Consider the following 11,488-nt stretch of genomic DNA (forward strand, 5'->3'; position numbering starts at 1 on the left):
CTAAGTGTTATGGGTGAGCCTGCTCAGACATCCCCTGGGAGATGGGGTGAGAAGACACAGCACCAAACATGCAGGCACTGGGAGTCAGGGAGTAGCAGAGCATGCTGCAGAGTCATTTATTAAGGAAGTTAGGCCTGCTTTTATACCCCCTCCCAAGGTTCCCGTTGGCTCAGGTGGCTGACTCTGCTGCATTGTCCTTTCCCCATGGGCATCTCTGGTGAGGTATCTCTTCTTCAGCAGTCTCTCGGCATAATGGTAGGCTTGACTCAGGAAGGAAGTACTGGCTGTGCATGCTCATGCAAGGGACACTGCAGCTTAGGTAGGCTGGCCAGCAGTTTGCCCTACATCTAAGTTTTTGTCCCTGCAATGGGGGCCTTTCAGGACAGTCAAGGAGTCCCAGTAGGTAGCTCACCACTGAAGGAAAGCTCCATGGCTTCTCTAGCACCATGTCTTCATGGAAGAGGAGCTCAGTAATGGAAAAGGTAGAGGTAAACAGCCAAACAGAAAGGCAAATGCTGGGTGACCTTGCGTGGAAGTAAGATCTCAAACATACAGAGAACAAAATGGTAGTCACCAGGACAGAGAACAAAATGATAGAAACCAGAACAGAGGTGGTGATGGAGGAAACAGAAATGGAGATTAGGAGACAAAGTCACAAATCTGAGGAATGATCTGGTCTAAATATGTAATGTACCATGAAAGGCAGGAAGTAATAGGATTCCATTCCAGGAGGAACTTGTATAGAGCAAAATGTCCTCACAGTCACAGCATTAGAGACACCAGATGTGTTAAACACATGGTCTTTTATCTTTAACAGATGTGTACCTGTTTGTTCTCAGAAATCTGGGAATGGGTGTAATTTATAACTTGGTGGTCTTTTCTATCTCTAGGTCCAGGCTTCACCCAAATTCTCAGACTATTCTGTTTGTCCTAAATTCTTCCCATACTCCTGAACATTCTTTCTCAGTCAATAGAATCCATTCTTATGAAAGAGGTGGCATGCACTTTGCAAAAGAGTTTAGTATTATGCTTATTCCAGATCCTTCCTCCCTAGATATTTATCCTGAGTATTATTTCTCAGTCAATAAGACCAATTCTTATGGAAAAGATCGAATGTAATTTGGATAGGAGTTTTGATGAAATTGTGCCTTAAACTTTATTGTGACAATTGTCATGAGGAAATTTTATTCCAAAGTTGTACCGTGCTTAGATATGTCAAAAATAACTGCTTGCAGTTAGACTCTAAAAGTTTGAACAAACACCAGCTAACTAAACCATGTTTAACCGGATTTCTTTCTTCCCTCTCATGGATTGTTACTCTACCAGTTATGGCACTTTCAGGGATCCCTGAAGTGAGTCATACCACCTGAGTAAATTTTAGCTATCTCATATATAATATATGTGATAAAATATATGCTAGGGGAACATTGTGAAATATTGTATACATTGTGAAAATGTGTTGATCTCGTTATTAATAAAATTAATTGATTGGCTGGTGGATAGGCAGCATTTTGGGGGCAGAGAAAATACTAGGAAGAAGGGCAGAGTCTAAGACATTGCTAGACAGACACAGAGAGGAAACAGGAAGTACAAGATGAAAGAGAGGTAAACACCACATGACAGAATGTAGGTTCATGTAAATGGGTTCATTTAAATTGTAAGAGTTAGCTTGAAGTATTGACCAAACAGTTATAATTAATAATAAGTCTCTGGGAATTTATTTTGGATCTGAGTGGTCCCAACAAAAACTCTGCCTACTTTAAAATTTTGGCAGAATTATGTGCTGAAGCCATCTGGTCCTGCTCCTATCTCCTTGGATATACATAGATTGTTTATCTGATCTTGATTTAATTTTGGTATGTGGAATCTATCAAGAAAACTGTCCAATTCGTTTAAATTTTCCAATTTTGTGGAGTACATGTTTTTGAAGTATGATATGATCATTCTCTGAATTTCCTCAGTGTCTGTTGTTATGCCGCCATTTTCGTTTCTTTTTTTTATTTTGTCAAAGATTTTATTGTTAGTTTTTTAACTGTTTTGCAGATTTTTTTATCTGAATTAGAAACAAGATTGTTTTACATGATAATCCCAGTTCCCTTCTCCCACCCGTCCTCCCCAACCACAACCACCCAACTAAAACCCTACCTATCACATATCCTTTCTGCCTCCCCTGGATGGTGAAGCCTTCCATAGGGTGTCATCAGAGCCTATCATATCCTTTTGGATAGGGCCTAGGCCCACACCCATGTGTCTTGGCTCAGGGAGATTCCCTCTATGTGGAATGGGCTCCCAAAGTCTATGCCTATGCTAGGGATAAGTACTGAACTTCTACAGGAGGTCCTGTAGATTTCCGAGGTTTCCTCACAGAAACCCATGTTCCTGGGGTCTGGATCAGTCCCATGCTGGTATCCCAGCTATCAGTCTGGGGACCAAGAGTACCCTGATGTTCAGGTCAGCTGTTTCTGTGGGTTTCACAAGCCTGGTCTAGACTCCGTTGCTCTTCACTCATCCTTCTCTGCATCTGCATTCCAGTTCAGTTCAGTGATTAGCTGTGGGTGTCTGCTTCCACTTCCACCAGCTGCTGGATGAGGGCTATTGGGTGGCATATAAGTCAGTCATCAATCTCATTATCGGGGATGGCATTTAAGGTAGCCTCTCCTCTGTTGCTTAGATTGCTAGCTGCTGTCACCTTTGTAAGATCTCCAAATATTTCCCTAGTGCCTGATTTCTCTGTAAACCTAAAATGTCTCCCTCTATTATGGTATCTCCATTCTTGTTATCTTCTATTCTTCCCCTGACTCAACCTTTCTGCTCCCTCATGTCCTCTGCATCCCTTCTCTTCTCCCCTTCTCATTCTCCTAGCTCCCTCCCCCCACTTCCTGTGCTCCCAATTTGCTCAGAGGATCTTGACCCTTTCCCCTTCTACAGGGAACCATGTATGTCTCTGTTAGGGTCCTCCTTGTTTACTAGTTTCTCTGGCAGTGTGGATTGTAGGCTGATAATCCTTTACTCTATGTCTAAAATCCACATATGAGTGAGTAAGTACCATGTTTGTCTTTTTGTGATTTGGTTACCTCGCTCAGAATGGTTTCTTCTAGTTCTATCCATTTTCCTGCAAATTTCAAGATTCCATTGTTTTTTTTTTTTCTGCTGAGTAGTACTCCATTGTGTAAATGTACCACATTTTCTCTATCCATTCTTCAGTTGAGGGGCATCTAAGCTGCTTCCAGTTTCTGGCTATTACAAATAGTGCCGCTATGACATCGTTAAACAGATGTCTTTTTGTATGAATGTGCTTCTTTTGAGTATATGCCTAAGAGTGGATTTGCTGGATCTTGTTGTGGTAGATTGATTCCCATTTTTTTGAGAAGTCACCATACTGATTTCCAAAGTGGCTGTACAAGTTGGCACTCCCACCAGCAATGGAGAAGTGTTCACCTTTCTCCACATCCTCTTCAGCATAAAATGTCATTGGTGTTTTTTATTTTGGCCATTCTGACAGGAATTAGATGGTATCTCAGAGTTGTTTTGATTTGCATTTCCCTGATGGCTAAGGATGTTGAACACTTTCTTATGTGTCTTTCAGCCATTTTAGATTCCTCTATTAAGAATTGTCTATTTAGTTCTGTACCCCAGTGTTTTAGAGGCTAGCTTCTTGAGTTCTTTGTATATTTTAGAAATCAGCCCTCTCTCAGATGTGGGGTTGGTAAAGATATTTTCCCAGTCTATGGGCTGCCATTTTGTCTTGCTGACTGTGTCCTTTGCCTTACAGAGGCTCTCAGTTTCAGGAGGTCCCATTTATCAATTGTTGACCTCACTGTCTGTGCTACTAATGTAATATTCAGGAAGTGGTCTCCTGTACAAATAAATTCAAGGGTATTTCCCACTTTGTCTTCTAATAGGGTTAGTGTGGCTGGGTTTATGTTGAGGTCTTTGATTCATTTTGACTTAAGTTTTGTGCATGGCGATAGGCTTGGTTCTATCTGCAGTCTTCTACATGTCCGCATCCAGTTATACCAACACTATTTGTTGAAGATCTTCTCTTTGTTCCAGCGTATATATTTGAATTATTTGTCAAAAATCAGGTGTTCGGAGGTGTGTGGGTTAATATCAGGTTTTTCAACTCTATTCCATTGGTCTACCTTTCTGCTTTTGTGCCAATACCAAGCTGTTTTCAGGATGATAGCTCTGTATTAGAGCTTGAAGTCAGGGATGATGATGCCTCCAGAAGTTCCTCTACTGTACAGGGTTGCTTTGGCTCTCCTGGGTTTTGTTTCTTCATATAAAGTTGAGAATTGTTCTTTCAAGGTCAGTGAAGAATTGTGTTGGGATTTTGATGGGGATTGCATTGAATCTGTTGATTGCTTTTGGCAAGATTGCCATTTTTACTATGTTGATCTTACCTATCCAAGAGCATGGGAGCTCTTTCCATTTTCTGGTATCTTCTTTAATTGCTTTCTTTAGAGACTCAAAATTCTTACAGTACAGGTCTTTCACTTTTTTGGTTAGTGTTACTCCAAGGTATTTTATGTTGTTTGTGGCAATTGTAAAGGGTGATGCTTCTCTGATTTCTTTCTCCACCAATGTATCATCCGTATATAGTAGGGCTACAGATTTTTTTGAGTTAATCTTGTATTCTGCCACTTTGCTGAAGGTGTTTATCAGATGTAGGAGTTCCCTGGTAGAGTTTTCCTGGTCACTTATGTAGACTATCATATCATCTGCAAATAGTGAGAGTTTGACTTCTTCCTTTCCAATTTGTATTCCCTTGATCTCCTTTTGTTGTCTTATTGCTCTAGCTAGAACTTCAAGGACAATATTGAAGAGGTATGGAGAGAGTGGACAGCCTTGTCTTGTCCCTGATTTTAGAGGAATTCCATTGAGTTTCTCTCCATTTAATTTGATGTTGGCTGTCGGCTTGCTGTATATTGCTTTTATTATGTTAAGGTATGTTCCCTGTTATCCCTGATTTCTCCAAGTCCTTTATCATGAAGGGGTGTTGGATTTTGTCAAAAGCTTTTTCGGCACCTAATGAGATGATCATGTTTTTTTTTTTCTTCAGTCTGTTTATATGGTGGATTACATTGATGAATTTTCATATGTTGAACCATCCTTGCATCCCTGGCATGAAGCCTACTTGATCATGGTGGATGATTTCTCTGATGTGTTCTTGGATTCAATTTGCCAGTATTTTATTGAGAGTTTTTGCATCAATGTTCATGAGGGATATTGATCTGTAGTTCTCTTTCTTAGTTGTGTCTTTATGTGGCTTGGGTATCAAGGTTATTGAAGCCTCATAAAAAGAGTTTGGCAATGACCCTTCTGCTTCTATTGTGTATAATACTTTAAGGAGAGTTGGTATTAGCTGTTCCTTGAATTTCTGGTAGAATTCTGCAGTAAAGCCATCTGGCCCCTGGGTTTTGTTTTTTTTGGGGGGGGGAGACTTCTGATGACTGCTTCTATTTCATTAGGGGTTTATAGGTCTATTTAAGTTGCTTATCTGTTCTTGATTTAATTTTGGCAAGTGAAATCTATCCAGAAAATTGTTCATTTCTTTAGATTTTTGAATTTTGAGGAATATAGGTTTTTGAAGTATGACCTGATGAATCTCTGGATTTCCTCTGTGTCTGTTGTTATGTCCCCTTTTTATTCCCCATTTTCATTTCTTATTTAGTGAATTTGGATATTCTCTCTCTCTCTCTCTCACTCTCTCTCTCTCTCTCTCTCTCTCTCTCTCTCTCTCTCACACACACACACACACACACACACACACACACACACACACACTCTCCCTCCCTCCCTTCCTCTTGGATAGTTTGGATAAGGGTTTGTCTATCTTGTTGATTTTCTCACAACGAACCAACTCGTTTCATTGATTCTTTGTATGTTTCTGTTTTATTGATTTCAGCCCTCAATTTGATTGTTTCCTGTTGTCTACTCCTGCTTGATGAGTTTGCTTTAGCCAGAACTGGGAAATAACCTAGATTCCCCTCAACCAAAGAATGAATGAGGATAATGTGACACATTTACACAATGGAGTGCTACTCAGCTGTAAAACATGATGACCCCATGAAATTTGCAGGCAAATGGATGGAACTAGAAAAAAACATCCTGAGTGAGGTAACTCAGAAAGACAAATACAGTATATATTCACTCGTAAATGGAGATTATATGTGAAGCAAAGAATAACCAGCTATAAACTAGCTCCACAGAAGCTAGGTAACAAGAAAGACCCTAACAGGAACACTTCTCCAGGGAGAGAATTTAGATGAGATCTACTGGATGAACAAGGATGGTGTGGGGGTAGTGTAGAGGGGAGGAGGGATGCAAACATGAGAGACTGGGATGGTCAAAGAGGGGAGGATACAGTGGAAGAGCAATAAAAGAGATACCTTAATAGAGAGAGCCACTATGGGGTTAGGAAGAAACTGATGCTAGGGTAATTTCCAAGAATCCACAAGGATGACCACAGCTAAGTGGAGAGGGTGCCTAAACTGGCCTCCCCCTATAATCAGATTGGTGAATACCCCAACTATCATCATAGAGCCCTCATTCGAAATTGATGGAACCAGACACAGAGATCCACAACCAAGAACCAGGCTTAGCTCTGGAAATCCAAGCAAAGAGAGGGAGGAGAGAATATATGAGCAAGGGAGGTCAAGATCACAATGAAGAAATCTACAGAGACAGTTGAACCAAGCTTGTGGGAATCTCGTGAACTCTAGATTGACAGTGGTGGAGACTACAAGGGACTGACCAAGGTCCTCCATATGTGGGAGACAGTTGTGAAGCTTGAACTATCAGAAGGGGCCCTGGAAGTATGACCACAATACAAACCTTGTACATGAGCTAGCTTGTTGGAGCCCATTCCCTATAATGGGTTGCCATGCTCAGCCTTAATGCATCAGAGAGGGGGCTTGGCCCTGCCCCAACCTATTGTGTCAGACTTTGTTGATTCCTCGGGTGAGCCCTTACCCATGAGGAGGAGTGGACTGGGGGTGGGCTGGGGGAAAGGTGAGGGGTTTGGGAGGAGTGGTAGGAGGGAGAACTGTGGTTGGAATGTAAAATTAAATTTAAAAGAATAAATGAATTATATAAAAAAGAAAAATAGTTGAAGACTTCAACATCCCACTCTCACCAATGGGCAGGTCTGCCAGACAGAAACTTAACAGTTAAGTAAGGTAACTAACAGATGTTATGACTCAAATGGACTTAATAGAAATCTACAGAACATTGCACCCAAACACAAAAGAATATACCCTCTTCTCAGAGCCTCATGGAACCTTCTCTATAATTAACCACATACTTAGTCATAGAGCAAATCTCAATAGATATAAAAAATTGGAATAACACCTTGTATTTTATAAGACCACCATGGATTAAAGTTAGAGTTAAACAGCAATGCAAACTGCAGAAAGCCTATAAGCTCATGGAAACTGAACAACTCTCAACTGAACTACCACTGGGTCAAGGAAGAAATAAGGAGACAAATCAAAGAGTTCTAAGAATTCAAATGAAAATGAATCCACAACATACCCAAACTTATGGGACATAATGAAAGCAGTGCTAAGAGAAAAGTTCATAGCACTAAGTGCCTACATAAAGAATTTGGAGAAATCTCACACAAGTGACTTAACAGCACACCTGAAAGCTCTAAAACAAAAAGAAGCAAATTCACCCAAGAAGAGTAGATGGCAGGAAATAATCAAGCTCAGAGCTGAAATCAATAAAACTGAAACAAAGAGACTACAAAGAATCAATGAAACAAAGAGTTGGTTCTTTGAGAAAATCAACAAGATAAACCCTTATCCAAAAATAATCAAAAGGTAGAGAGAGAATATCTAAATTAACAAAATCAGAAATGAAAAGGGGGACCTAGCAACAGACACTGAGGAAATACAGAGAATCGTTAGGTCATACTTCAAAAGTGTGTACTCCAAAAAATTGGAAAATCTAAAGAAATTGACAACTTTCTTGACAGGTACCACATACAAAAATTAAATCATGACAAAATAACCAATTTAAACAGACCTATAGCCCCCAAAGAAATGGAAACAGTCATTAAGTCTCCAGCCAAAAAAAAAAAAAAAAAAGCCAAGGGCCAGATGATTTCAGCACACAATTCTATCAGAATTTCAAAGAAGAGATAATGCCAATACCCCTCAAATTGTTCTGTACAATAAACAGAAAAATATTGCTGAAATATTTTTTAATGCAGCCATAGTTACCCTGATACCCAAACCAAAAAAAGATGCAAAAAAGAAAGGGAATTACAGACCAATATCCCTCATGAAGACTGATACAAAAATACTCAACAAAATGCTGGCAAACTGAATCTAAGAACACGCCCAAAAAATCATCCAGAATGATCAAATAGGCTTCATCCCAGAGATGCAGAGATGGTTCAACATATAAAAATCTGTCAATATAATCCACCATATAAATAAGTTGAAAGAAAAAACCACATGATCATCGCGTCAGATGCTGAAAAAGCCTTTGACAAAACCCAACACCCCTTTATGAAAAAGGTTCTGGAGAGAACAGGGATACAAGGAACATACTAAACAAGGATGCACATTCTCTCCAGATCTGTTCAATGTAGTACTTAAGGTTCTAGCTAGAGCAATAAGACAACAAAAATAGATCAAGGGGATACGAATCAGAAAAGAAGAAGTAAAACTTTCACTATTTGAAGATGATATGGCAGTATACATAAGTGACCCCAAAAATTCCACCATGGAAATTGTGCAGCTGATAACACCATCAGTCATATGGTTGAATACAATATTAACTCAAAAAAATCAGTAGCCCTCCTATATATAAATGTTAAATGGGCTGAGAAAAAATTAGAGAAATAACACCCTTTACAATAGCCACAAATACTTCTGTCAGAATGGCTAAAATCAAAAACACCAATGATGGCTTATGTTGGAGAGGATGTGGAGAAAGGGGAACACTCCTCCATTGCTAGTGGTAGTGCAGTCACTTTGGAAATCAGTGTGGCAATTCCTTAGGAAAATGGGAATCAGCCTACCACAAGATCCAGCAATTCCACTCCTAAGCATATACCTAAAAGATACACATTCATACAACAAGGACATCTGTTCAACCATGTTCATAGCAGCACTATTTGTAATAGCCAGAACCCAGAAGCAACCTAGATGCCCCTCAACTGAAGAATGGATGGAGAAAATGTGGTACATTTACACAATGGAGTAGTACTCCACAAGAAAAAAAAATGCATTCTTGAAATTCACAGGCAAATGGATGGAACTAGAAGAAACATTCTGAGTGAGGTAACCCAGTCACAAAAAGAGAAAAATGGTATGCACTCACTCACATATGGATTTTACACATAGAGCAAAGGATTACCAGCCTACAATCCACACCACCAGAGAAGCTAGGAAACAAGGAGGACCCTAAGAGAGACATACATGGTCCCCCAGAGAAGGGGAAAGAGGCAAGATCTCCTGAGCTAACTGGGAGCATGGGGGAGGGGAGAGTTAGAAGAAGGAGAAGGGGAGACAAGGAGGGAAGGACATGAGAGAGCAGGAAGATTTGGTCAGAGGAAGAATTAAGGAGAGCAAGAAAAGCGATACCACAATAGAGGGAGCCATTATAGGTTTAAAGAGAATTCTGGCACTAGGGAAATGTCCAGAGATCTATGAGTTTGACCCCAGCTAACAATCTAAGCAGTGGTTGAGAGGCTGCCTTAAATGCCCTTCTCTGATAATGAGATTGATGACTACCTTATACACCATCCTAGAGCCTTCACCCAGTATTTCCCTTATACCTAAGGATGTTGGGCAATTCCTTAAATGCCTTTTGGTCATTTGAGATTCTTCTGATGAGAATTCTGTTTAGATCTCTATACCTCATTTTTAAATGGGATTATTTGGGATTTTGATGTCTAGATTCTTGAGTTCTTTAAGTGGCTAAGAGCACTTGCCACTCATCCAGAGGTTCTACGTTCAATTCCCAACAACCACATGGAGTCTCACAACCATCCATAATGCCCTCTTCTGCTCTGCAGGCATACATGCAGACACAACACCATATTTATAATAAATAAATTTTTACTGCTAACAAACAAGTGATAACTGCTAAGAAACATTGGATTATGGAAAATGCTATGTTAAACCAACCTATATGTTTTAAAAAAGTATCTTGGCTTCAAAATGGAAGATAGAAGGTGTGTTTCTTTGGGAAAGAGGTTATGCTTTTATTTCCACAGGAAAAGAGAGGCTGTGGATTCATTCCAGGTTAAAGATCATTAGGTTTAATGAAGGAAGACCCCATGAAAATCCTGACTACTGGCATAAAGAAATAAACCAAAAAATCTACAAAACACATATGTTTTACCTGCTCAATCACAAAACAAAACAAAAAAATCTTTGGCTAACTTGTGTACAACATCAATCTATACTTGTACTAGTGTGTGTGTGTGTGTGTGTGTGTGTGTGTGTGTGTGTGTGTGTGTTACCTTTAAAAGTTTATGTATTTTCAGAGCAAGGTGACCAGACACCATCGAAAACAAATAACCCATGTGATCTATCCTCTCTAAATACCTCTGTTGCAGTTTCCTTGGAATTCTGCATCCAGAACATCTACAAGGCAGCTGGCTGAGATGGTCCAGCCTCACAAACTACTCCAGCCAAGACTTAACCATTATCCTGAGTTTTTTCAGCATCCCCCCAAAGATGTCAATACCCCCAAGCAACAGAAAGTAGTCTAGAGAATAACATGCACATTCCCAAAAGATAGCTTATGGAAGTTTATTATTATTTAAAGGAGTTTGGTTACAAATTGTTATTGGTCTTAGTCAAAAAAAGACTAAACAAAGGAGTTAAATTCAAATATATCTTTATAAAGGAAAAAAGAGTGATATGATATAGAAATGATTAGATAAAAAGGAATATTATTGAATCTACTTTAATCCAAAAAACAAATATTAATCTCAAAATACATTACATTGGTATGGATTTTGGTATATTCATACAAGTTTAAAGTAATTTTGTTATAGTATATTTATGTTTCTACTCTTGTTTGGTGTGTTTTGCTTATGCAGCTCAATTAAAACTATAATGTATAATTAAGAAATACAGTTAATAGTTAGTAACCTATAATAATCAAGCTTGTAGTCATATTAGGTATATTTTCAAGGTTAAACAGAATAGATAGATAGATAGATAGATAGATAGATAGATAGATAGATAGATAGATAGATAGACTTCAAACACTTCAGACCTACAGAATATGGCATTTAATATGTCTAATAACCTAAGGCTTTTCATGACAATGAGACATCTCTGCTTCTGACAACACCAATTTGCTTCAAAAAAAGGATGGTGGGAATCAAAGAAAGTCTGTATGGAGTTTCTGGCAAAAGCTAGCCATTTGGACAAAGAAACTGCCCTTGCCTCAATTGCTGACAGTATACTGACTAAACTGGCCCATCAAGATGCAAAAGGAAGTGACTGTCAAACTT

Source organism: Cricetulus griseus, chromosome 6 (genome assembly GCF_003668045.3).
Source record: "Cricetulus griseus strain 17A/GY chromosome 6, alternate assembly CriGri-PICRH-1.0, whole genome shotgun sequence".
NCBI classification, from domain to species: Eukaryota; Metazoa; Chordata; class Mammalia; order Rodentia; family Cricetidae; genus Cricetulus; species Cricetulus griseus.